The 26163-nt window shown below is 38.3% G+C and overlaps 1 protein-coding gene across 3 annotated transcripts in view; it reads left to right on the plus strand.

The window, feature by feature from the left end:
• The first annotated feature begins 549 nt into the window (after positions 1–549).
• Positions 550–26163, plus strand: part of GNG12 (G protein subunit gamma 12) — an 87555-nt gene continuing 61941 nt past the window's right edge. Inside the window, exons 1-2 of one of the 3 annotated variants that reach the window (XM_054979572.1) lie at positions 550–1459; positions 3203–3337. The gene's annotated coding sequence lies outside the window, so the exon portion shown is untranslated. The remainder of the gene's footprint in view (positions 1460–3202; positions 3338–26163) is intronic. The other 2 variants (XM_054979571.1, XM_054979570.1) reach the window with 2 other exon arrangements.

Genomic DNA, 26163 nt, shown 5'->3' on the forward strand with positions numbered 1-26163 from the left:
AAGTCTGCTTTGGTTGTTGATTTAAATGGACCTTCCTATAAATAGCTGTTCTGTAATTAATTTCCCCCTTCTTCACAAAATCTATTTTAAACATATATAAGCAAGACTAACAGTGCAATCCTAAGAATAGTCACAAACTTATAAGACTGTTGGAGTCATGTGAAGACGTTCTATCCTCTTTGTCCTGACAGATAGGCTCACTGTGTTTGCCTTCTCTGAATATAAGAACGAAAACTATTTAGAAGAACATTTTCAATCTCTGTGTAAATGGGAAACAAAACAGAGCAAGCCTTGTAGAATTTTTCCATTACTGTCTTCTTTGATGATTTCCCCTTATGTTTAAGACTACAGTTTTGTTCCTGAATCTATAAATATAGACTACAAGTCTCATTATGTATTACTCAGCTTTATTTCAGATCTAAGATACTTACCCAGTATTACATTACCACCATATCGGGAGCAGGAAATAAAAAAGATGCTCTAGTTATGAAGTAAATATTTTCAGATAGCAATGTTCAGAAATAAGCATATCACCTACAAATTATATTTTAAGTTTATTTTTAAGTCCTTAAAGTACAAAATTAAGACTTTAATTTGTTCCAAGAGGAGCTCTTTGTTCAGATGTGCTAACATTTCGAAATAAAGCTTTATAACAGCCATTCTGCTTTGCCGGTTTAAGATTACCCAACCCCACCCTCCCCGTTTTCCTTATAACTGTGTACAATGTATGTGATTATTATTCTAATCTAAGGTGGGGAGTCGAGACTGAGTAAGAACTGGTAGTTGTATAATGAACTGAAAGCATGGGTACGCCTTTAACCTTAACAGGTACAAGCCTATTAAACAAATGCGATGCTTCCCACAAAATTAAGTCCTCTGTGTACCTTTCTTTTTCCAGCATACGCATCATTAAAAGCAGTTACACTCTAATCAACGGGAATTCCTTCCAAACGCGCTTAGAATCGCGGTCTATGTACAGCCACGTCCGGCTGCATAGGCCTCCTATGGAGAAGTGCTCCTCAAGCATGATCACATGCGCCGCTGTTCCTAAATGGCCTCCTACTATTGTGCAAGTCCTGCCCTCCCTTCCTGTCGGAGGAGACTGCATCTCATCCAGCCGGGACGCCGTTTACCCCTCCGAGTTGCCTTGTGATTAAGTCGCGAAACCGCCCCGAGAAGTTCCCTGTGCGGGGGAGGGCAGACTCAGCTCGGGATCGGTTCCAAACTGGCGGAGGCGCTGGGCGGGCGAAGCGAGCTCGGTCCTGGCCCAGGAAGCTCCGTCGCCCTCCCCGCCCGGGGCCAGGCGGAGCCAGCAGCGGGAGGAGGAGGAGGTGAGAGGTCGCTTAGCTCCGGTCGCCCATAGAGACGGAGGAGTCCCGAGTTGTGAGGGCGGCGGCGGCCGAAGCGGGGACAACGGAAGCCAAGGAAGACGCTCTCGGCTCCCGCCCGGCCGCGGACGGTGAGTAGGTCGGCCCAGGGTGGAAACAGCGACCTAGGCCGGCTGAAGGAGCGGGAGGTCTCCAGGTGGAGAAAAATTGCCCTTCCTTCTCCTCGCCCCGGCGTTGTCTCCGCCTCCCGCCATTGCGAGGGCGGCTGGAGAACGAGGCTTGCCCCTCCGCTGCCGCCCCCAGCCTTTTCTTGCCGCCCTGCGGCGTGGCTCGGTTGGGTGGCGAGGGGCTCCTCCTTCCTTCCCTCTCTCCACCGTGGGGCGTGAGGCGTGGCTGCCCGTTTAGCGTCTCTTGGGCTAGGCCGGTGTCCTTTGCCCTAAGCAGGCGCCTCTTGTCAGGTGGGGAAGGGTAGCTTCTTGGCCCTGGCCCCTTGTCAGAATGCGTCCTTTTCGTGCTTGTGGGTGACAGTGCTGCTGGGTTATAGAGCGGAGAATTAAGGGCGTGGTGTAAGAGTGCCGCCGGATGCCCCCGTTTGCCTTCAAGGGTCGTCTCATCAGCAAGAGTTCTGGCACAATGTTGTACCCGCCGCATTAATCAAACCTAGGTTTGGGGACCAATGAAACCTTATGGGAATTTAAGAAAAAACCGAAAAGTTATGGGCCTCATTTATTCCAGCTCCAGAGTACTTTTAGTTTACAAGTCTTATTTTTAAAAAAGCTGGTTGGTTTATCACACGCAGTAGGGTAAGGTGCTACATGAATATACCGCCCCTCCCTCCAATAAGTTCTGCTTGTGGTGAGCAGAATGGCAAGAATATACGTTGCTGCCCCATATGGCATGGCAGGCATTTGGTAAATTGGAGACCCTTACCAGACCCAATTAGTGATAGCTGCTTGTTAACAAAATTTAGTGGTGTTGATTCCCTTGATGTCAGCTTTGTAGCTTAAATGCCCACTTTTTAGGATGTTTGTTGCATGAGCAATACTGAATTTACTTCTGTTGGGGGTTGCCATTCAGTCACAATATGACTGAAAGTGACTAAATGCTCTTCCATTTGTCTACTATTGGGCAAGGACTGTGGCTAAAAAGACACTAAAGATTTCTGGCCAGTGCTTGAGCACTGGTGTAGGATGCATATGTCTGCTGAAAGAATCACACAAGACAATGAAAGCAAGGAGGTATTATAAGTATGTGGGAGTAGGACAATCCAAATACTGGGTGTGTAGCGAGATTTTCTACTTTTGGTTTCTTCTGAAGCCATTTGTGTTTAACTTTTTCCAGATCCCTCTACTTTCCTAAAAGGGGGACTGAAACTCCATGTTCAACTTATTCTGATGCTGTTACAGGGGTTTTGTTTTTTTAAAGAAAGTAATTGTTCCAGTTTGAATGCAGTAGGACTACAGCCCCTAAGCAACAGAAGCACACTCTTTCAACAGCTGAGTTTGCTGGATCTTTTTTACTTTTTTCCCCAAAGAGAGCACAATGATTTGCCAGTCATTTGGTCTGCAGGTTTTGGCTTAGTTCACTAAACATCTATCATTTATTGGTGTCATTAATGCTTCCTCTCCTTGCCTGAGTCCTCTGTGCATACCAACAAACTCAGATGGGGAAAGAGAAGGATGCCTCTTATATTGAAGTGGGCTCTGGAGCAGGCGCAGCCGTTTCACATAGCTTCTGCCTTATCTAAAGTTCAGCCTAATGAGAGAGATATCCTCTTTCCTCCTTTGACTTAGGAGAAGGAAAGAGGGATCTCTCATATTGTATTTCTGCTTGCATGCACTGTACAATATGAGGGTCTTCTCTCTTCTCCACAGTGTGAGAGGAGAGGGTGGTTTCTCACACTGTGCTGAGCCCAGGGCCTTTGTTGCTGGCAAATGGATGAGTGGATTTGTGGAGGCCTGATGATGGGCAAGCCTAGCCTCAAGAAAAATGACAGGAGAATGTAAGAAGTAAGTTATTGAACACGTTCTGTCATGTTTAATGTTAGGCTTGTTTGCTATTGTAATAAAACACCAGACTTAATGAAAAGCAAAATCTTGTAGAGTTGGATTAAACTCCATAATCTCTTGCTTTTCCCTGTTTGTTAGCCATTTCAGACAATCATTTCCTTGCTGCTTTGAGCATTTCCTTGCTCTTTTGATTTGTACATGTTTGTTTTGTAAGGCTGTAATCATAAGATGTTCTTGATTTCTACAGGATTTTTTCAGCTGGCGTTGAAAATGTTTTCTTTCTCAAAATATGACAGCTTGTAGAGATTGTTTAAAAAATTCAGCAACAGAAATGAAAGAATTCATGAAGTAAGGAGGAGTTAAAAGTTAGAATTGTTTTTCTTTAGTAAATGTTGTGTTTGACTTTTTTGATAAAATCTTCTGGTAAAATAGTTTTGGCCTTAAATATCTTAAATATTTTGAACTAATGCTCTGGAACAACATCTTTGTCATAAGAAAACCACACTAATTTATTTAAAGAGTATTTGTTATTTTTAAAGTTTTACATAATTCTAGAAAATGTTCTGACAATATTCAATATTCTTATCTTTCTAAGATAAAAATGTTTTATTTTTGTTTGTTTTCTGTGAGATATAGTGATGATTGGCAGTTGGGTACCATACATTTCTTTGCTTTCGTGTTATCTTTATCACTGTGGTGACAAAATTAGTTAGAGTTGAAATTACTCTAGCAAAGAATTGTGCCAAAATTTAAGTCCATCTTATAATTTGAGGAGAAATTAACCTTGTAATATTGTAATAGATAAAAATTTTATGCCATATCAGAACTTGAAAAATTCAGGTTCTGTGGCTTATTATGGTGAATACCTTTTGGTCTTTCTCCCCCGCCCCCCCCATAAATGCATTTTTTCAGCGCTCAAATTCACTATTTTGCCACTAGGATGATGTATTGTCTGTTTTCTTGCCTCACCAAGTAGCACATTCTTTTTTTTTCCTTTTTCTTTTTTGCTGTGTAAAATGTATGCTGGGTCCTTATTGGGAATTTCTTAATATTTTATTAGTGACAAGATTTCCCCCCTTCCTGTTTCTGTACCATTTGCAATTTTTTAAAAAATTGTTCTATTTTGAATTATTTGGGACAGCAGGCTTCCCTGTTGTACATCTCTAGTGCAGAAAATTCATTCATATGTGAAATAGGTTATTATGGCACCAAACCCTGTGGAAAGAGCATTACAGATAATTTCAAAACAGACCCACAGGTAATATTTGCAATAGCTCCAATCTAGCATTAGCAGCATCACTATGGCTGGCATAGAAGTCTTCTTGCTTTGGGAGAGCATTAATTTTTGCATTTTAAACAAATTCAGAATAAAAGAGAAGTGGACATAGAATGGCCAACCGTTGCTGGTCTTTAATATTATTTTCTAAAGGGCTTTATGAATACTTTCAGACTCAATTGCTACAGTGGAGAGTAATAAACAATTGAATAAATTCCTGGTATAGAGAGGCCATGCTCAGCAGTAGAACATATGCTTGGCATGCAGAATGCCCTAGATTCAGTTCCTGCTTGAGATCTTTGAAGACTTTGCCAGTCAGAGTAGATAGCACTATTCTAGATGTACCAGTGGTCTGACAGTATAAAGGTCTAGAAAAGTGCTTTAGGAATTTACAGAGCAGGAACAACATTGAACAAGCTTGGTTTTCTTTGGGAGGGGGTGGATAAAGGTTGGAATGGGGGAGGGCTCTGGTTACAAAAGATATTATGATGTCTTATGACTGTGAAGTCGTATTACATTTTCTTGTTTGATTAAAAATAGGTTCATAAATATTTACCAAGTAGTGTGGGCAAGGGTGTCAGTGATTTCATCCCCCCATCTTTTAACATTCTTGCTGCCTCATTTTACAAGACACTAAGGGCTTATAAGAAAAATCTTCATACAGCAATGGTCTAGTTTGATTACAGCACAGGACTTACACATGTTTCTCCTTGTCAGTATTAGGAACTGCACCTCCCCCCCTCCTTAATGGGTCTACTGAAATAATTAGTACTGTGTTGATTTTTGTATTAATTTTTTTTTAAATTAACTGTTTGGAAAAACTCTACCATAATTAATATATTAGGTGGAGTGGGGAAGGGGAGAATCTAATTTTTTCCCAGTAGTGTAGTACAGTGTTAGGATATTAGAGAAATTTTAATATTCCTGTGATAGAAGCTTTAACTTGAAGAAATAACAGTGCAGTTATTGTACAAAGAACATAATCTGGAATTGCCTTGTGTCAATCTTGACATTTTGGTTGAAACAAAAGCTTAAGGGCTTCAGAGGGTCCTCAGAGTAAACTCAGATTCAAAGTAATAATCAGATGAGTGTTTCTGCACCACTGTAACATATACACAAAGTCTCATCCCCCAACCTAGTACTTAATAGTTGTGTTTTCACCAAGAAATTTTAGATGGATTCTTGGTTATTCAAAATCTGGGGGGCTCTTAAGTTCCTTTGTCTTGTCAATGAATAAACCACTGGTTGCATGTAACTTAACTATATATAGTGCCATGAAAGGCTAAGGCTAAGTTTAACAGCTAGTTTTTAATGTTCATGTTAAATTTAAACTTTTTACAAATTGATCCCACGTCAGCCTAACAAAAAGGCAAACCATTGGTCTATCTTGCTACGCATTATGTCCTCTGATGGCAATGTTAATAAATCATCTGTATGTATCATGATAATGCCTAAAGTCAGTGCTGGAAGTGTGGGTTCAGCTTTAGTAGGCACTATGCCTACATATAAATAAGGAGTAGCTGCTTCTCTTTGATCTTGTTTTCTAAGTTCTTGTTGAAGTTACAAAGCAAAATGTCCATTCAGTTACATTATGTATCTGGGACATGAAAGTGGATGTTTTGGGTGCTAACAATCTCTTCAGGAATGGAATTGTGAGTTAGTGATGCTTATCTGAACATCATATGGCTACTTTGAGATATTCATAAGAGGCTTATAAACTAGGAAATCTTGTTCCCAATGGTTAACTCTTAGTTGGGCTTTTGAACTACAGAAAGAAAACTTGTACTGTTATTTGTCTGTGCATATATTTGCATTCTTTTCTGGGATTTGTAAAAATCTGCACCATAAGCACCTTTTACTTTACTGAGCATGTTTACTTTCATTTTTTTAGCAATAGAAGATTGTAGTTGCAGTTGCTTGTTTTGTCCTTGTTTGCTGTGTAATGATATTGGCATTGGTAAAAATGGTTTGCAACATATAAAAAGTAATTTTTGCCTTCAGAGAACAAAAACAGCTCATGTGAGATGATGTTGAAATACTACTTTTTGTGACTGAAAAAGACATGTAGTGACAGTTGTGTACTTAACCACCCTTCTATTTCATGATCCACCCTTGCTAAACAGGAGTTGCAACACTTTAAAAAGGGCTATGCATGATATTGCATTCCTAATTGCTAGTCATTTTTACAGCAAAACAGAAAAATGATGTGACTAGTACTTCCTCTTCCTAAGATATTCACTTGCTTGAAGGAATAAAGTGTTGAGATGGAAGAGAAAACGTAAATAAATAAGTGTACGTTATCTTTCTCATCACAAAGGTAGGGTTTGCCTTTCTTTGCACCAAAAAATGGAAGAATAGGAAAAACCTATTTATTTTAGTATAGTTTGAGGAATTTTATTTACTCTGCATTACATTCTGAACTCCTGTGTACAATAAGAATATGTCCACATTAGCAAATTCTGTGGGTTTTACTGGTTTACATTGTCAATGATGCAGTGTCATCGGTCTTCAGTGCAGACAGAAAGATTTGCCTACTAGTGCTTTTAAGGGAATTTAACATCCATGTCAAGGCCACTTGGGCCAGTTCAGGATTTCATGGCCATCATAACCACCATGGGATCATTTCAATAAGCATCTGGCCTGATAAATATAACAGGTCATATACTCAACTTGGTATTTATTGTCCATGCAGTAAGATTAACTGGAGGAGAAATCATTCGTCATGGGTAGAATATTACTTAGTGAACTTTAAACTCAAGGTGTCCTCAAACCTTTTAATAGGCTATGAATAGCAGGCATCTTTAAAGGATGAGGGAGGTATTTGGTTTCATTGTTTTAATTTGAGATGTTTTAGTTATTACTGTAAGCTTCTTCAAGCCAAGAGGGACCTGTTCTAATCTCATCAGGTAGGCTGTTCCATAAGGTGGGGGCCACAACAGAGAATGCACCTATAGAGTACATTAGAGTAGTCTAATCTCAGTGTAACTGTAGCATGATCCAGATGGCTAGTTTCACTGTGTCAGGATAGGGGGGCATATTGTGGGCTAGACTGAGTTGGAAGAAAACATTTTTTGCAGCTGTATCACTTGCTTCTCCCACAGTGCTATTGGATCTAGCATAACCCAAATTCTCTTAACCAAGTCAGCTGAACCTCTATCAAAAGTGGGAAGCACAATGCCTTTCAAGATCTCCGTCTTCCCGAATTGCATCACTTTTGATTTGTCTGGGTTCGGTTTCAATTTATTCTCTTGCAACCATTTGGCTACAGCAGTCGGGCAGTGGCTCAAGACCTCTACTACATCGGCAGAGGATTTGGATACTGAGACATAGAGCTGGATTTCATCTATATATTGATGACATCCAATTCTGAAGCTATGAATTCTCTCTCCTAAAGGCTTTATAGAAAGATTGAATAACATGCAAGTAAAGTTGCACCCTCTAGAACCCCACAGGATAACTCCCTCCCTGAATATAGCTGGTCTGCAACAGCAACCCTTTGAGTCTGTTCTATGAAGAATGATTTAAACCAGTCAAAGCATAACCCCTGATACTTCTGCTTTCAAACACCTCAACCAGAAGTATGGTCCACTGTATCGAAGGCTGCTGATAGGTCCAATAAGAGCAGCAAAGAACCATGCATGGCCTTTGTCAATCAGTTGATCGATCGATCGATCGATCGATCGATCGATCGATCGATCAATCAATCAATCAATCAATCAATCAATCAATCAATCAATCAATCAATGTATTCTGCTTATATGACCATAGGCCTTAAGCATAATTAAACATGATTAAAATCAAATACAAATATACAATCACCAAATAGCAATACATTAAAAATATGAGATCTACGGAGTAAAAGGTGAATGACAACATAGAATCTATTCTAAACCGGCAAATGACAGCATAGAATCTCTCCTAAAAACTAATTTAAGACTAATTTTGGAATTTCAATGAGCTTATAATTGCCAAAAATTTTACCACCAAGACCATTATTTCCAGATCGATGTCTGCCAGTAAACAAGAAATCATCCATGGCTGCAATAGGAGATGGTATTTAAATAAAATAGAGAGTATCCAATAGGACCTAAGAGCAGTCCATTGACAACAAAAAAATAACAAGTGGGCCAAAGTCTCTATCATACCAGGCACACTCACGCACACTGTCTGAATAAGAAATTTAGGTAAATCACCCTGTTAGTTCCGCTGATGGGAAAGGATTTAATCTTGCAAGAGTAAAAGTAAAGCCATAAGTGGGAATTATAAGATATCTTAAATATGCAGGGGGATTTAGTGGAGGAGGAATCCCTGAAGCGAGAGGTGAAGAAACACATTTAGCTTGGGCAACTCTACTATCTCTAGCCACACTGAAAGCCTTCAGCTTAATCAGTCTCCAAGCCTCTTGTTGAGTTATCTTATTAAACATCATGAGAGGGAAACCAAGCAAATCCAGCTTTTCATCTATCAACCTTAAAAAAGTATTTATATAATCTCCTACTTCAGTAGATGATGGAGACCCTCAGACGATGGAATAACCCCCCCCCCCCACCAGTCTTAATTTAAAAGCGTACTCTAACACAAGAGGCTCTCCTGGGAGAAGACGCTGAAAGTCAATCCAAGGTTCTCCCTTGCTCAATAACTAGCATAAATACAATAAATACAAAATATCAAAAATTCTATTCAAACAGTGCAAAAGTGCAATTGTACCTCAAGTATCAAAAATGCATGTACAATCTCTTCAATACTCTATATCACAATATCACAATTCATCATACGATAAACAAACATACTCTTCATTACAGATAGAATCTGTAAACAGTCTACACCAACAATATACATTTTTACCATCAATACTTAAAGGTACAGTCCATGTAAACATTATTGCTCTTAAAGAGTCTTCCTTGTTCTTGTTCTTTGTATAACGTTCAATGAACAGCGCCAGTGGCTCCAACCAGAATGTAGGTAAGAGTTCTAAAGCCTTTTCAGATATGTTTCCTTTTTAATTGCAGGTCTTCATATCACCAGCTAGAAGCCGCCAGCTGCAGAACCATCCAACAAGCAGTTAGCCCCACCTGTATCGCACAACAGTGCCTTTTCTAGGGCTGTATATGTTATCTGAACAACATATATATATCATACTCATAACATCCCAAATCAATATTAAAACATACAATGAATAAATAAATCTTATGCCGATTGACTCATGCTCTTGATTCACATCAATTTCACTGGATGTTCCTGGTTAATTTCTTCTCAACAATACCATTTATGTGAGCATTACCATTAATCCTCTCTTCTGTATCCTATTGCTACATGCCCTTTGCTGACTCACTTAAAGGGGCTAATCTCATAAAAAACATGACAGGTCCCACTCCTGATTCAAGCTCTTCGGGGATCTGGACTGTAACTCAAACATCTAAAACGTTTCCCTTTGTAATAAATGTCTATGTATGATTTTACCCTCCCTGTTATGTACTGTCTCCAACACAGTGTAACGTAACTCCCTTTCATGTTGATGGTATTCAAGAAAATGCATCACTAGGGGAGCTTCCACCATCTGTCTCCTTATTTTCGAAAGGTGTTTCTGAATCCTAGTACATATTGGCTACATGGTACTGCCCACATAAAATAATAAACAAGAGCATTCTGTCAGGTATATTACTCCTGGAATGCTGCACGTCAAGAAGTGTTAGATCGTAAAGGTCCTATTGAACTTCTTTAATGTTATGCTGTTCCCCTCCATAGTCAGGGGAGCAGACATTACAGTGCCCATACCTATGATGTCCTGCCAGCATGTCACATATGTTGCTAGTATGTTTGAAACCTATATAGGGTACTACAGCACAGTCTGGTAGATGATTTATCAGATGCCAATGTTTAATGATCCAGCTTATTTTAGGTGCCATTGAGTTAAATTCTACTACCCAATGTATCCTATGTTCTTGCCTTCTGCTTTTGGTTTCCAATAATTGATCCCATCCCACTCCAGCTGCTTTCAAGTGTGCTCTGTCAATTATATATCTCAGATAACCCCTCTGCACAAAGTTCTCAGCTAACTTCTTACTTTCCTTTAGATAATCAAATTCAGATGTGGAGTTCCTCTTGATATGGAGGAAGGGGCCAAAAGATACATTTTGTCTCATGTGTGATGGATGATAGGAGGTGTACATAAAGTATGAATTCCTATCAGTCGGCTTCTTAAATGGCCTAAATGCTAAGTTATCCAGTGTTCTTTTATACACAACTGCATCAAGGTAGTTGACCTGGTGCATGTCTATTACCCAGGTGTATTTCAAATCAGGATGGAGTGTAGTAATCCATTCCCCAAATCTATTTGCTGCTTCTGATTTCTACACTATGACAAAAAAATCATCAATAAAGCACCGATAAAAAATCAACTGGTCAAAAAATGGATTCTGCTCCTGATTCAGTATATGCAGCTTTTCTAATCTATTCATAAACAGATTAGCAATGGATGGTACAGCTGTACATCCCATTGCCACTCCTCTTATCTGAAAAAAATACTCATCTTTATACCGATTTTTTTCCCCTCTAGCATGATATCAGCTAGATTCAGGATAAATGGAGTGGAAGGGGAGGAATTTTTCCTTATAGTCAGATCCTCTTCTATCACCCATCTCGCATCGTCATGTGGGATTGAAGTATACAGCGACGCCACATCTAACATCATAAGAACGCCCCCCCCCCCGCGGGTACTCTATCTTACTAATAAAGTGAGATGTATCCTTCAAATATGACGGAGAATCAGTGACTTCCAGTTGGAGTAGGCTATCGATATATTGCGCCAATGGTTCCAACAATGAATTATTACCTGAGACTATAGGTCGTCTCTTAGGTAGAAATCCCCCGTTATGAATCTTAGGAAGGATGTAAAATATGAACGCTTTGGGACATTTGTTCAAAAGTGCTCGATGTAAAGGGGGGAATCCTTCTCATAATCAGTAGTGTTGAGAACCACTATCCCACCCCCTTTATTAGCTGGTTTAATTGTGATGTTATGGTCATCAGCTAGGGCATGTAATGCCCTCCTCTCCTATAAAATTTTGCCATGAGCTCTTGATTACTTGCTTGGCTGCTTCAATGTCTTTTAAAATAACTCAAAAGTTTCTGTGCTTGAATTGGTGAGTAATGGTACAAATGTGGATTTTATGTGAAAATGTGATCTAATGGGCTCTGTAGTGGATTTATCCTCAAATAACTTTTTCAATTTCAGCTGTCTAATGAGCTTAAAGATGTCTACCCTAGTCTTAAAGGGGGAGTATTTAGGTGTTGGCATACAACTCAACCCCTTGTTTAATACTTTCCTGTAGCTCTTTTTCTATGAAATGACCCCTGGTTAGCACCAATATTGCAATTGGAAAATGGAGCTGCACCAATAATAAATAAAACATATAGAGTTGGCCCAGCAAACGCCAAAAGCAAAGAAACCCCAAGAGACATTGTAGCAACCTTCACAAACTGGAGAGAAAGAAAGAAGGTATTGTAAATTGCTGGAACTCAAAAATCACTAGTTTTCAATGAGACATTAATCACCGTCTATACAGATCTACCAAAAGAAATTTTGGACAAAAGAAGACTGCTGAAACCAATAACAGAAGAATTACAAAAAGCAAATTTGGCATACCAGTGGGTAAATTTGTGCAATCTTCAGGTCAACTACAATAATAAGACATACCAAACTGCAGGTCAAGAAACTGGAAATAATATGCTGCATGCATTGGGCATAACAACATCAATGGAAATCAAAACGAATTCACAAAAAAGGAAACACAGCCAAACATCTACTCCACAGAAAGGAAGCAAGATCCCCATAAGAAACTAGTGTAAAGAACAGACAAGGAAAAACAAAATTTATCTTTTCTTTGTTATTTTTCGTTTGTTTTTCTCGTTTTTTTCCTCTCTTTCTTGCAGAAAGACTTAAAATGTGTTTGCCTATACAAGTGATAGACTCTGGGGTTTTTGGGGAGGGGGAGGGGGGAGAAGTCAGGCTAATTGCTCTCAGAACATACAATCCCCTTTACTGTTTCATACGCAGTAACCCTGCTGAAGATGTATTCACAGGGTTATAAGGGATTGTTTAGCAATTACAAATTTTCTTTATATGCAAGGCTAAATATTAGCATCAAGAGGAGCTATAAAGATAAGAAGAATGTTTTAGTTAAGAAGTGACAGATATAGTTAGATAAGAAATATAGAGTTTGGAATACCATGGAAACAAGCTTGTTATAGAAATAAAGTTAACGCTTGTTAAGTGTTAAATTAGTGAACTGAACTGAGAATTATCTAGAAAGAACTATAATTACTAAGATTTATTTATTTATTTTAGTTGATAAAACAAAAGTTCACTGTTGAACATTTAATTTATTTCTCTTTACTTAGCATTGAATTTAATTGTAATTCAAAATGGATTGAAATGAGAACACACAACTTATTTTGAAGAAAATAAGAAAGTGTGTATAAGTTATAAAAGGGAACAGAGAAAATGAGTTGAGCTAACTACAGTACAGTCGTAATTTAATTGGTTAAGTGAAATGATTTTGTTAAGTCTTGTTAAGTAATACTGATTTTTAATCTCATTTTGAGGAAAATTGTGACCTTCGATAAAGGTCATTTGACTTTACTCTTTTATATAAACAGATTAAGGAAAAACATAGAAGGAAGGTGTAATAATTTCAAACAAGAGTCTATACAGAAGAAGCAAATGGCCTTTCCCTCAAAATTAGATTTAATATCTCAAAATACACACGGTCTCAACGATTTGATTAAAAGAAAACAAATTCTAACAAATTTGACAAAGCTCAATCCAGACATAGTCTTGTTACAGGAAACCCATCTACACTCTAAGAATGAGGAAGAACTAAAAACTAAGTGGATTTAAATGCAATTTCATGCCAAAGGCACCTCTAAATCTAGAGGAGGAGTGATAATCTTGTCTAAAAAGATCCAGTTTACACATATAACTACTCTAAAAGACCCAAGGGGTAGATACATCTTTGTAATAATAGAAGGACAAATGTACACATTAGCTTCAATTTATGCACCAAATTCCAACCTATTACATTTTATAGAAGAGACACTCAAGGAACTACAGCATTTCCAGGAGGGTGCATTGATAGCAGTAGGTGATCTCAACTACATCATGAACAATAAACTAGACAGAACTCACTTTAATAACAGGAAAAGGAAAAAAACAAAAACTCATTTTGTATCAATATTAAAGCACTTCCTTATGGTAGACATATGGAGAGTATTAAATGAAGCAGGAAAAAATTACACATACTTCACAAAACAATGTATAGACTAGAATTGATTATATTTTGTTTCAGAAGACTTAATTAAAATATATATGCAGAAATAGGAAACATCAACTACTCTGATAATGCATGAGTGAAATGCACAATATCAACAATTAAAGAAACAGTGAAAGAAAAACATTGGACATTTGACAAAAATCTACTGTATAGTATGAGAAATATAGAAAAGATTGAGCAATATATTAAGCAATATCTAAAAGAAAATCAAATAGACAATATAGCTCTACACATACTGTGGGATGCTTTAAAAGTAGTACTAAGAGGACAATTAATAGCTTTAACATCGTACTTAAATAAAAATAAAAATCTCCAAAAACGAGAAATAATGCAAAAAATCCAACAATTGGAACAATCGCACAAAGAAATAGGTAGCAAAAAAGTGTACAGACAATTATTAAATCAATAGAAACTGCTGGAAATGATAGAAAATGAAATTCATAGAAAACTATTATATTTAAAACAAAAATATTGGTGCACTTCCCCAAGAATGCTACGTACTATCTCCTGGAAAATAAAGGAGAAAAAAACAACAAAAAAAATTATCAAAATAATACAAGACCACAAAGGTCAAACATACTCAAAAGCAACAGAAATTTCCCATGTTTTTAGGGACTTTTATTTAAAACTATATTCTAGTAATCTGAGCAAAGAAAAAATCAAAGAATTTTTACAAAATCATAAAGGCATTAAAAAACTGAAAGAAGCAACAAAAATATATTGGAAAATCCCTTAACATCGCAAGAAATCTTAGAGACAATAAAAAACCTTAAAAATAATAAAGCAACAGGACCTGATGTTTACCCCCCTGAATTTTATTAAAAAATTGCCAATACACTTGTACAACCACTAATGAGTAATTGCAATAACATACTCAACACTGGCAGGCAACCTCCTTCTTGGTCGGAAGCAATAATAATGTTAATACCTAAGCAAGGTAAAAACACTTCCAATCCAGGCTCACGTAGACCAATATCATTATTAAACACAGATTATAAAATATTTACAGCTGTGTTGGCTAAGTGACTCAATATGTTAATTGGAGAATATATCGAACAAGTTCAGGCTGGTTTTATACCAAGAAGAGACATAGCGGATAATATCTATAAAACTCTAAATTTTTTATCTTTTTGTAAACAGAAGCAAATTGACTCAATATTGCTTTCACTAGAAGGCTTTCACTAAAAGGCTTTTGATTCTTTGGAAATATTATATTTAAAAGAACTGCTTCAATATATGAACTTTGGTCCATACTTACGGCATTATAAACACTCTAGAATCGCTTTCAACATAATAAAAAAGAAAAGATCACAAGGAGGCCTGAATTACCCTGACCTCACAACATACAATGCAACTTTTAGACTTATAAATGTAATTCACACATTACAAGATAAAGGACACACTGACTGGAATAATATTTTGGACCCTTCACAGCAACACAATACAATACAAGATACTATTTGGATTTGCCAAAAATATAGATCAAAAACAGCTAAACAAAACATGATTTTTGCAGCTATCCTTAATATTTGGGATAAATATAAAAGCAAAATTGTTCCAGAGAGCTCACGGTACTCCACTTTAACATCACACCGATCCTTACCACCCTGACACACACTATCTATACAAGGAAATATACGGCTAACAGATATAGCCACCAAACAAGGATTACTAGGAAAGAGAAATAGATCAAACTATACTTTGGTTTTTATATTTTCAATTATCTTGTTTTTCAAAGAATATCAAACTAAAGGAAATTATAAATACACCAAAAACAAATTTTGAACAATTTTTGGAAGTAGCAGAGTTTACTGGTAAAAATTTAATCTCTAACATTTATAACATACTAATACATAACGAAGACAACCAAATCACAACTGCACCAAAGTGGCAACAAGATTGTGGTATACCCCTAACAAAAAAAGATTGGGAACAAATGTGGACATCAAATCTATCCAACTCTAAGGTCATTAACACTAGGCTGCAAACGTATAAAATTATTAATCATTGGTATCTGACTCCCCAAAAACTAACACAAATTTATTCAAAAAGTTCACCTCTTTGTTGGAAAAAGTGTGGTGAAGTAGGTTCCTTTGCACATTGTTGGTGGGAATGCAAGCATGTTACAGAGTTCTGGGAAAAATATTACACCAAATAGCCCTTATTACATCATACACCATTCCCCTAAAACCAGAATTGATTTTTTTAGACATCTGGAAAGACCAGTCAGTACCACAAATCAGGAGAAATTTAATAACTACTTTTCTAGTAGCAGCAAAGTCTACAATAGCCTCATACTGGAAATCACAAACATTAGCAAACCTTAATACCTGGTATAGCAAAATTTGGGACCAAATTATGATGGAAAAAATAACAGATAAAATATGCTTTCAAACGAATCCAATGAGAACAACGGAATTTTATACTAAATGGGAACCCTTTTTGGAATTTCTCTCTAGAAATGATTTTTTGGTCACAAAACTTCCTCAACAAGCACTTTGCAATTTGAAAATGTTAGGCTTACAAACAACATAATATAAGCCATAGTTTATCAAAATGCCAATGTATAGAGTTTTATCAAAGCTTTAAAAGTTATAAATTGTAATTGTAGATTCTTTATTGTTATTTGCTATATGTTCCTATTGTTATATTTAAACATTTGTAAAATTAATAAAAATATTTTTAAAAACCCTGGAGGATTATTTTTACAATTAAAGCTCTAATAGCCATCGGAATATATTGACCACCCAATGAAAAATAAAACTTAATGAGAGCATTTAAGTTTGGTTTAGCTATGCCTCTAACTAGTTTGAGATGTGATTTCCAAGATAAATTTTGGCTAAAAGTCACTCCCAGGTACTTAAATTGGCCTGTTAGTTTGATTTCATTGCCCTTAATTTTCCATGTTTTCAAGGTGTGGCCTAACTTTTTAGTAAAAACTGTAAGTTTTGATTTGTTATATTTTACCGAGAACCCATCTTGTTTGCAGTATTCGGTAAAGGCATTGATTTTTTCTGGAGGCTAGTCAAAGATTGGAACAATTAGGCTTACTCCAATTTTACTACTTTCGATGGGAAGCAAAGAAACAGCATTCCAAAGGGTCAAAAAGCAGTTATTGATATCAAATTCAGGAAGCACAAATCAGCGAGCAAGAAGGGTATGTTCCCTTGCCTACAATGGATTTGAATGTCCAGTTACTTTACCAGCATATTTAAAGTCCGTTACAGTTCCCTGATAACCAGGGGTCATTTTGTAGAAAAAGAGTTGGAGGAACTCATTAGCATAACTCATTAGCATATGCCATACTCCTTGCCTTCACTGGAAGTGTGTCATTAGCATAAATGGTTTGCCTATGCCACACCCCCTGACGTCACCTATCCTGGCTGTTTTGGACCCAATCCTGGCCATTCAGGGCCAAAATTGGGCCCAAAATGGTAAAAAGGGGCTGAAAATGGCCGAAAAGTGGCCCAAATTGCTCAGGATCAGGCCGCTGCTGAGTGGGAGAGTGATCCACCACCCGTCAGAGACTCCATCCGGGCCGTTTCAGCCCCAATCCAGGCTGAAACGGGCCCAAAATGGCTGAGAGTCAGGTGGGCAGGGCCACCTGACATGTGACCTCTTTGGGGAACTGCCGGAACTGTGTTACTGTGTGTTCCCCCTCGAAATGAGCCCTGCTGATAACGAGATATTTTCTTGGCTGCTAGATTGAATTCCATATTAACCCCAGAAATGAAAGGTAGCTTTTTGAGAATTCCTTTTTCATAACACAGGTGTTTCTGCAATATGGGGAAGATAGCTAACTTGGCTCATCTAGCTACTGAATGTCCCAGTTTCATCAAGGAGAGACAGAGATGGATCACCTCGATAGATGAGAAGAATGAGCTCACAAATATTAATCAGAGCCGTTCTTTTCTTTGACAAAATAAGGACCCATACATTACTAGGTCACTGACATCCTACCTTTTAGCAATCCAGCTTAAAATTAATTTTTTTTGTGATTGGAGTGAAATTCTCCCCTCCCTTTTTAAAATGTGGGATTAGTTTGAAGGCTGTGACCAAAACAGCTGTATCAGGAAAGGAAAAGGATATTGGCACAATTATAGCATGCTCCCATGAGACCAGCATAGTTCCTGTTATATTAATTTGGGTGAATAAAGGGGCCAAAATATTGCTCCACCAAATATAATTTGATTTCAATAAATCAATTGAAATCAGATCCAGTCCAGGTGCCTTACCAGAGCACATTCGCCTAATCATTTGATTCACAGTCTCTGGAGAAACTGGGGGCCAAAAAATCAATTAAAGGGGGTTCAGTTTGAACAGTTTGACAGTCATCTCTAAATGTCTCTTTAAAAATAGAAGTAAAATACTTCTCCCAAGTTGTAGAGGTAATGCGTTCGGATGAACTAGAAACAGCAGATAGGCATGGCCATTGTCTCCATTCATAATAGAGGTCACCAACTAAAGTCACCAGAGCTGTCTCCGTTCCATACCCCAGCCTCAACCCAAACTAAAAAGAGTCCAGATAACCAGAGTTATGCAAGAAGACTTGAAGTTGGTCTGCTGCTGCTCTTCCAATCACTTTGCCACGAAAGGGTAGATGAGAGTTGGTGATAACTGGCCACATCATTTTTTGTGTAGAGATGGTATTTTAAATAGTAGATGGATAACCATCTGTTTGAGTGGCCAGAGGAAGGTGCCTTGATTTAAGGTAGTCATCGAGGGTTCATTTATGAGGGGCATACATGATTTTAAAAGTCAAGATGGGCAAGGGTCCAATGCATAAGTGGTGAACTTCACAGATGCCAGGATCCTGCCATTATGCATCACAGTGTTCGTGTTGGTTTTGAAAAATTTAATTGTTGCAGCAGGTTCTGAAGAAAATGTTTGGTTAGATTTTAATAAACAGCTATCTGTACATGAGGATTTAGGTATTTTAAAAACACCCAAAATAAATTTCAGCTTAGGGTTCACTGTTCTCACAAAAAATAAGTAGACTTTGGTTAACCTGCCAAAAATGAGCAAGAGGTTTTTTTTAAAGTTTGGAGCTTAGGGTTTATTTTAAAAAATATTAGGCTGACTTGAGCTTCAAAACTAAACATGTATGTTTAGGTTGACTGTTTAGCGTTCCAAAAAATGAACTCAGAAAAACTAGGGATTAAGCATAAAAATGGGCTTTGCTTGTGGGATTGTCAAAAAAAATAAACTTTGATTTTTAAAAACCATCTATACTTCCATCACATGGTCTAGTTACAAAAAAAATAACCATCTTTTATGATAGAAAGAGCTTAAATGCAGTGAAGGAGGATTAAAAAAGGAATTCAGATTAATCAAGCCTAGGTGTAGTTTTTTTTTTTAAAAAAATAGGCTGTGTAGCTATGAAAAGAGCAATTGCAGGTTAGTGCTCAAGAAGATCGAAAAAGTCAAGAGCAGCAAGTTAGTGAGTCAGATTCAAGAACAGGTTAATTAGTGCTCAGGCTTGGACTGCAGTGTAGCATAATGTAGCTGCTATCTTACTTTGATGAAATAGTCCAGAGTAAGAGAATGAGTGGTAGGAGAAGAGTGCAGTTAGGGCATGGGGGAAAGGCTAAGCAGAAGAGTAGTAGGGCAGGGGAGGGGGCTAATGACTCCCCCCCCCCACACACACACACCTGTGTAGAGACCTGCCTCATAGCAGTCTTCCATCACCCCTTTGTCTGGCTGAGGTGGTGCAATGAAAAGGCCTCATTTGAGGCTGCTGCCTTATTGAGCATCCTTTATTGAGGCTGCTGCTGGAGTGCTACCTGCAGAGGTGCTTAAGGTGGTGCTGGCACTGGGCGGGGTTTGCGGCTCTGGCTACCCCTCCTCCAGTTCTTGTGACTTAGTAGGAAGAGTAGCTTGAGCTGTCATTTGGGTTGAACTTGGAGGTTGCGAGTCCTGGAGCTCTTAAGATCACCCCAGTGACTGCTGGAGGAGAGACTGGACCCCCCTTCTTTAGCACCTCCAGAGTCCAGCAGGCCTTCTGAGAAGAGAGAGGAGGAGAGGCTGGAGGTGGTACAAAAAGAAATTGAGGTGCACCCTGAGGTTCTGCCATCTCAATCCCTTCTGCCTTAGACATCTCCTGTTCCCCCCAGACACAGTGGATCAGCCCATCGCCACTCAGTGGAAGTGGCTCCAGCACTGCCCAGAGCTGCTAGTCATCATGGATGCCCCTATTCTTCCACAGCCTGTAAGCACTTCCAGAGAATGGAGGATCCCTATTTCACACACTACCAGCTGTGAAGGACTAGGATCAGTCAAAGGAAAGCCCTGTTTAGGGCAGCCAGAGACTATATGGAGGCACACTTCTCCTATACTTATGGGAGAGATGTGCATTTCGCACCCTTCATTTGGACCTGCCTTCAGGTGCGACAAGTATACTTTTTGCTGACTATGTACTGGTGGCAACCAAGGAATTTTCTGGGTGAAAGTGGGGCAGCCAGCACTAGGCAGGGTGAGAGCAGCTGCCAGGCTGGCTGTTGCAAGGTTTTGCTCCAAAGTGAGGTAAGCACACTTGGTGGCTAATAGCAGTTAGTGGCATGTGTAGGCAGGGATGTCTCTGTGGGCTACATGGTGAAATATGGCACCACAGATATTAGGGTAGTAGCAGACGTTGTGAGCCTGAAGCAGATTTACTGTACAACTGACTTCCTTCACCTGGTGGTGAGGGGTACCCTTGGTTGGGTTCTGCACAGAATTCCAAATTGGATGCTGAAACCTGTGATTTCTAGGGTCTGCTCCAGATGTGCCAGAGTCCCTTCTCACATAGTGTGAAGGTTATCCATCTGCTGTGCCAGAACACCTTCTGATAAGCATGCCAGATCACTTCCTGATCAGCAGCATCACTACTTGCTGGTACTTCACTTGTACCATACTGGAGCAGAAGAACACCCTGGACAAGGTGCCTCGGAGGTCAACATTGTCCAAGGGGAGAGATTGTTCAACATTAAGGAGTGACTGACTCTCTCCCAGGTGTCTGAGGTCCTTAAGCCCTTCATGGAATTCACCAAAGTGCTCTTGTCTGTCACGGCAAGCCTTGGTCTCATAATTCCCATGATCTAAACACTTCAAGGGAGGATGACTACCTTTCTGTACCCAGGTGCAGAATGTATAGACATTGTTCTATCAGTGTGCGGCCTGGGGCCCTCTCACCAAGCAGAAGGTCTGCATGTTGGTGACAATGTGTGACCCATGCATCAAGGGCAGCCTTGCCCAGTGGGCTGGTCAGCTCATTTACTGGAGAGATTAACTGTGTGTGGATCCTAAGGCATGGAGAAGGGAAGGAGCAGAGCCTCTCCTGGAAGCAGCATGCCCCTCTTGATTTGTAAATGCCACACCTACCAAGACAGCTATTCCTGAGACGTCCATGGAGATGGAGGCACCATCCAGGAGGCAGTCATTCCCAGTGGAAATATGAAGTGACCATGCCAAGTTTCAGCAGATGCAATGGTGAGGGAATGCGTTCAGTGAATGCAATGGTGAGGAATGTACAAGTTGCATTCCATTGATCCACTGAGCTACTGGACCAGGAGAGATGATCTGGCCCTGTCTCTCTTGGCTCAGAGGCTCCTCTCATGTCCTCCAAGAATGTGGATTGAGTGTTTTTTTTTTAATAAAATTTTTATTGGAATTAGAATCATTTAATTTCACATTACAATCAATTCCCGTTTCCCAATTTCTAACCCCCTCCCTTTCCCCCTTTTTTATACACTTCCAACAGTTTTCCAACCCTTTGTCCCTTTTCCCTTACTCATTTTAAATCCATCTATCTAATAAACATATACTTTCCCTTTAATCTAAGCAATAATTCTTTAACTATTTTTAACACTCTGTACCCTATCTTTAAGTCCCTTCTTCCGTATTAGACAAACAATTTGTCCCTTTTTCCATAATTTCATAATTTCCTGGTTTCAAATATTTCTATAAACCATATACCATATAAACCATATAATCCATGCATTCATATAAATCAACCAATTTGACTTATATTCTGTATATTACTTTTTCTACATATCTTGTCTTCATTCTACTTTAGTTATATTTAATTATATTATTAATTTCCTCTTTCTTTAATTATACATCAATATAACTATCGTCAAAAGTTATCAATCAATTTGATCCATATGTTTCTTCAGGTAGACTTATTCAGTTTAACTTGTTACACGTTTATACCAGAAACAATATTAATTAGTCGGTCCTTATAGTTAGTTATTTTCTATCCATATTCTATATATTTTTCTATATATAACAATCTAACAAGATAACTGCTTAGACATTTTCATTTCTCTCTCTACCCTCCGGTAAAGTCACCCCCTCTACATTTTGTCATGTTTCAATAGTTCTCAAACTGCCACAGTTCTCCTCCCACCTCCCATTTCTTCAACACATATTGCTTCAGCTTCTCCCAGTCTGTGTTGAACTGTCCTGGGTCCAGGTTTCTCAATTTTCTTGTCATTTTGTCCATTTCGGCCATATACAGCAATTTGTAAGTCCAGTCCTCAATAGTTGGCACTTCTTGTACTTTCCATTTTTGCGCATACAAAAGTCTGGCCGCTGCTGTCATGTAAAATAGCAATGTTCTATATTGGGCTGGAATGTTCTCCATTCCCAAGTTCAGTAGCAGGAGTTCTGGGTTCTTATTGATTTGAAATTGTAGAATCTCACTTATTACTTTTATTATTTCTCCCCAGTACTGCCTAGCTACCTCACACGTCCACCACATATGGTACAGAGAGCCCTCATGTTTTTTACATTTCCAGCATTTATTAGAAGTGTTCGAATTCCCTAGCGCAATCTTCTTTGGTGTCATGTACCAACGATAGATCATTTTGTAAATGTTCTCTTTAATATTAGTACACGTTGTAGTCTTCATTGTGTTTTTCCACAAGTGTTCCCATGCCTCCATTGTTATTTCTTTGTTGAAATTTATGGCCCACTTCACCATTTGTACTTTAACTATTTCATCTTCAGTATACCATTTCAACAGTACTTGGTATACCTTGGAAATTTCCTTCTTATCCTCTTTTAAAAGTGTCTGCTCTAGTTCCGAATTCTCTGTTCTTATGCCTCCCTTTGCACAGTCTGAGTTGTAAAGATCTCTGATCTGCCTATACTGAAACCAGTCATAGTTGGGTGATAACTCGTCCTGTGTCTTTATTTTAAGTTTGGAAGATTCTATTCGGGTTATCTCCTTATATGTTAAACACTGTTGCTCAGTATCGACAGCTCTCGGATCTATTACTTCATATGGAACCACCCACATGGGGGTTCCTTCTTGTAGAAAGTCTCTGTACTTCTTCCAAGTTGCAAATAGGCTTTTCCGTATGTAATGATGTAAGAACATAGAGTTCACTTTCACTTTATCGTACCATAGGTATGCATGCCATCCGAATATTTTTTTATATCCCTCTACGGCCAATAATTTCTTATTCTTCAGCGTCATCCAGTCTTTCAGCCACACTAGGCAGATTGCATCATAGTAAAGTCTTAGATTGGGCAGTTGCATTCCGCCTCTTTCCTTTGCATCTTGTAAAACTTTCATTTTCACTCGAGGCTTCTTGCCTGCCCAAACAAAGTCTGATATTTTCCTCTGCCATTTTTCAAACTGCTTAGAGTCTCGGATAATTGGTATTGTCTGTAACAAAAACATTACTCTTGGTAACACGTTCATCTTAACTGCTGCAATCCTTCCCAACCATGACAAATTCAATCTATTCCGTTTGATCAAATCTTGCTCAATCTGAGTCCATAATTTTTCGTAGTTATTTTTGAATAGATCTATATTCTTTGCAGTCAGTTCTACTCCCAAATATTTCACCTTAGTTGTTACTTCACAATCCGTTATTTCCATTAACAGTTGTTGTTTTTGCTTAGTCATATTTTTGCATAGTATCTTTGACTTCTTTTTGTTAATATAAAACCCTGCCAAATCTCCGAACTCCTTGATCTTCTCTATCACTTTTGGCATATTCTCCATTGGGTCTTCCACATCGTCCGCAAATGCTCTAACCTTATAAGAAAAGTCTTTTATTTTTATTCCGCGGATTTCTTCATCTTGTCGTATTTGTATCATCAATATCTCCAATACCAAAATGAATAACAGCGGAGACAATGGGCAACCTTGTCTTGTTCCTTTACTTATAGTCAATTTCTTAGTAGTCTCATCATTCACCACAATTGCTGCATTCTGGTCTCTGTAGATTTCTTTAACTGCTCTTATGAATCTTTCTCCCATTTGTAGCTTTTCCATAGTGGCAAACATAAAGTCCCAGTTCAAATTGTCAAACGCTTTTTCAGCATCAACAAAGAAGAAACCAACCTCTTTGTCACAACGCTTATCATAATACTCAATAGCATTGATCACTGTCCTTAAATTGTCTCTGATTTGTCTACCAGGTAAAAAACCTGCTTGTTCCTCCTCAATAACTTCCGAAAGCCATCCCTTCACTCTTTCTGCCAGTATCTTCGCAAAGATTTTATAGTCATCATTAAGTAAGGATATGGGTCTGTAATTTTTCACATTAGTCAGATCTTGGCCCTCTTTGGGGATCAATGAAATGTTAGCTTCCTTCCAGGTATCTGGGATCCGTTGATCCTTTAATACTCCATTGATCACTTCTTTTAGGAATGGTACCAGTTCGTTAGCCATTGTCTTATAAAATTTGGCTGTAAGTCCATCTGGCCCTGGCGCCTTTCCCAAATTTGTTGATTGTATTGCCATTTTTATTTCCTCATCCGTTACTTTGTTGTTCAGTCTGTCTCTCCACGCTTCCGAGATTACTGGGAGCTTCATTTTCTCCAAATATGACGCTATTGATTCTTTATTCACCTCTTTCTTATTATACAATTTAGCATAAAATGTATAGAAGGCTCTACTAATGGATGTCTGTTCCAAATACGTTTTGTTATCTTCACATATTTTATTTATTATTTTCTTTTCCTTTCTCTTTTTCAATTGCCATGCCAAATATTTCCCAGGTTTGTTTGCACCTTCAAACCCTTTTTGATTCAGTCTTTTAAGATTCCACTCCAATTCTTTATTATTCATTGCTGTCAGCTGTTCTTGTAATATTTTAATGTCCTGATAAATTTTCTTTTTTCCTGGTCTCTTCTTTAACTGTATTTCTTTGGCTTTTATTTTCTCCATAATCTCCTGTCTCTTCTCCTCTTTCTTTTTTCTGGCTCTTCCATTTAAGTCCATTAGTATGCCCCTGATTACCGCCTTGTAAGTATCCCAAACCTTGTTGGTTGGTACTTCTTTATTCATGTTGTATTGTGTGAAGAACTTTGTCTCTCTTCTCAGCATCTCCATATTCTCTCCCTCTTGAAGTAAGTCCTCGTTTATTCTCCATCCTTTCCTTTTGCTCCTTCTCCCCAATTTCCACATAATTGGATTATGATCCGAGCCTACCATCGGCATTATTTCCACTTCCTTAGTCCATAACGCTAAGTCTTTTGAGGCCCAGATCATATCAATTCTCGATAGTGTAAAGTGTCTTGCGGAGTAGAACGTAAATTGTCTACTTTTTGGGTTTTGTCTTCTCCATACATCTTCTAAGGTTTCCTGTTGTATCAATTCAAAAAACAACTTTGGTAACAGTCCTCTCTTCTTTTGTGCAGTTGATGATTTTTTGTCTAAATCCAAATTTGTCACTCCATTGAAGTCTCCAGCAAGTATTATCTGGTCATATGAAAGTTCATCTAGTTGCTTCCTTAAATCCTCAAAGAAGCTTTCTTTTGCTCCATAAGGTGCATAAATTCCAACTACCAGCACTCTCTTTGAATTCCATACGCATTCCACTGCTATAAATCTGGCTTCCACATCTTTCATTACAAACTTTGGCTGCAGCTCCTCTTTAATATAAAGCACTACTCCTCTTTTTTTCTTATTAGAGGCCGCTGCAAAAGCATTGCCCAATTTTTTTGATTTTAGATACTTTACATCTTGTTTTCGAATATGGGTCTCTTGCAAACATACAATATCACATTTTTGTTTTAATAGCCAGTGAAAAATGCTTTTTCTCTTATTCGGTGAATTAAGTCCATTTACATTCCAAGATAAAACTTTACACTCCATAATCATAATCTTGTTGCTGGTAAGTCCTTTTCATTGTCTCTTATAAATCGCTCCATCTCTCGTTCGGATCTGATGCGTTTTTTGGCCCCTCCAAATTCAAAGGACACTCCTTCTGGTAATTCCC

Source organism: Eublepharis macularius, chromosome 5 (genome assembly GCF_028583425.1).
Source record: "Eublepharis macularius isolate TG4126 chromosome 5, MPM_Emac_v1.0, whole genome shotgun sequence".
NCBI classification, from domain to species: domain Eukaryota; kingdom Metazoa; phylum Chordata; class Lepidosauria; order Squamata; family Eublepharidae; genus Eublepharis; species Eublepharis macularius.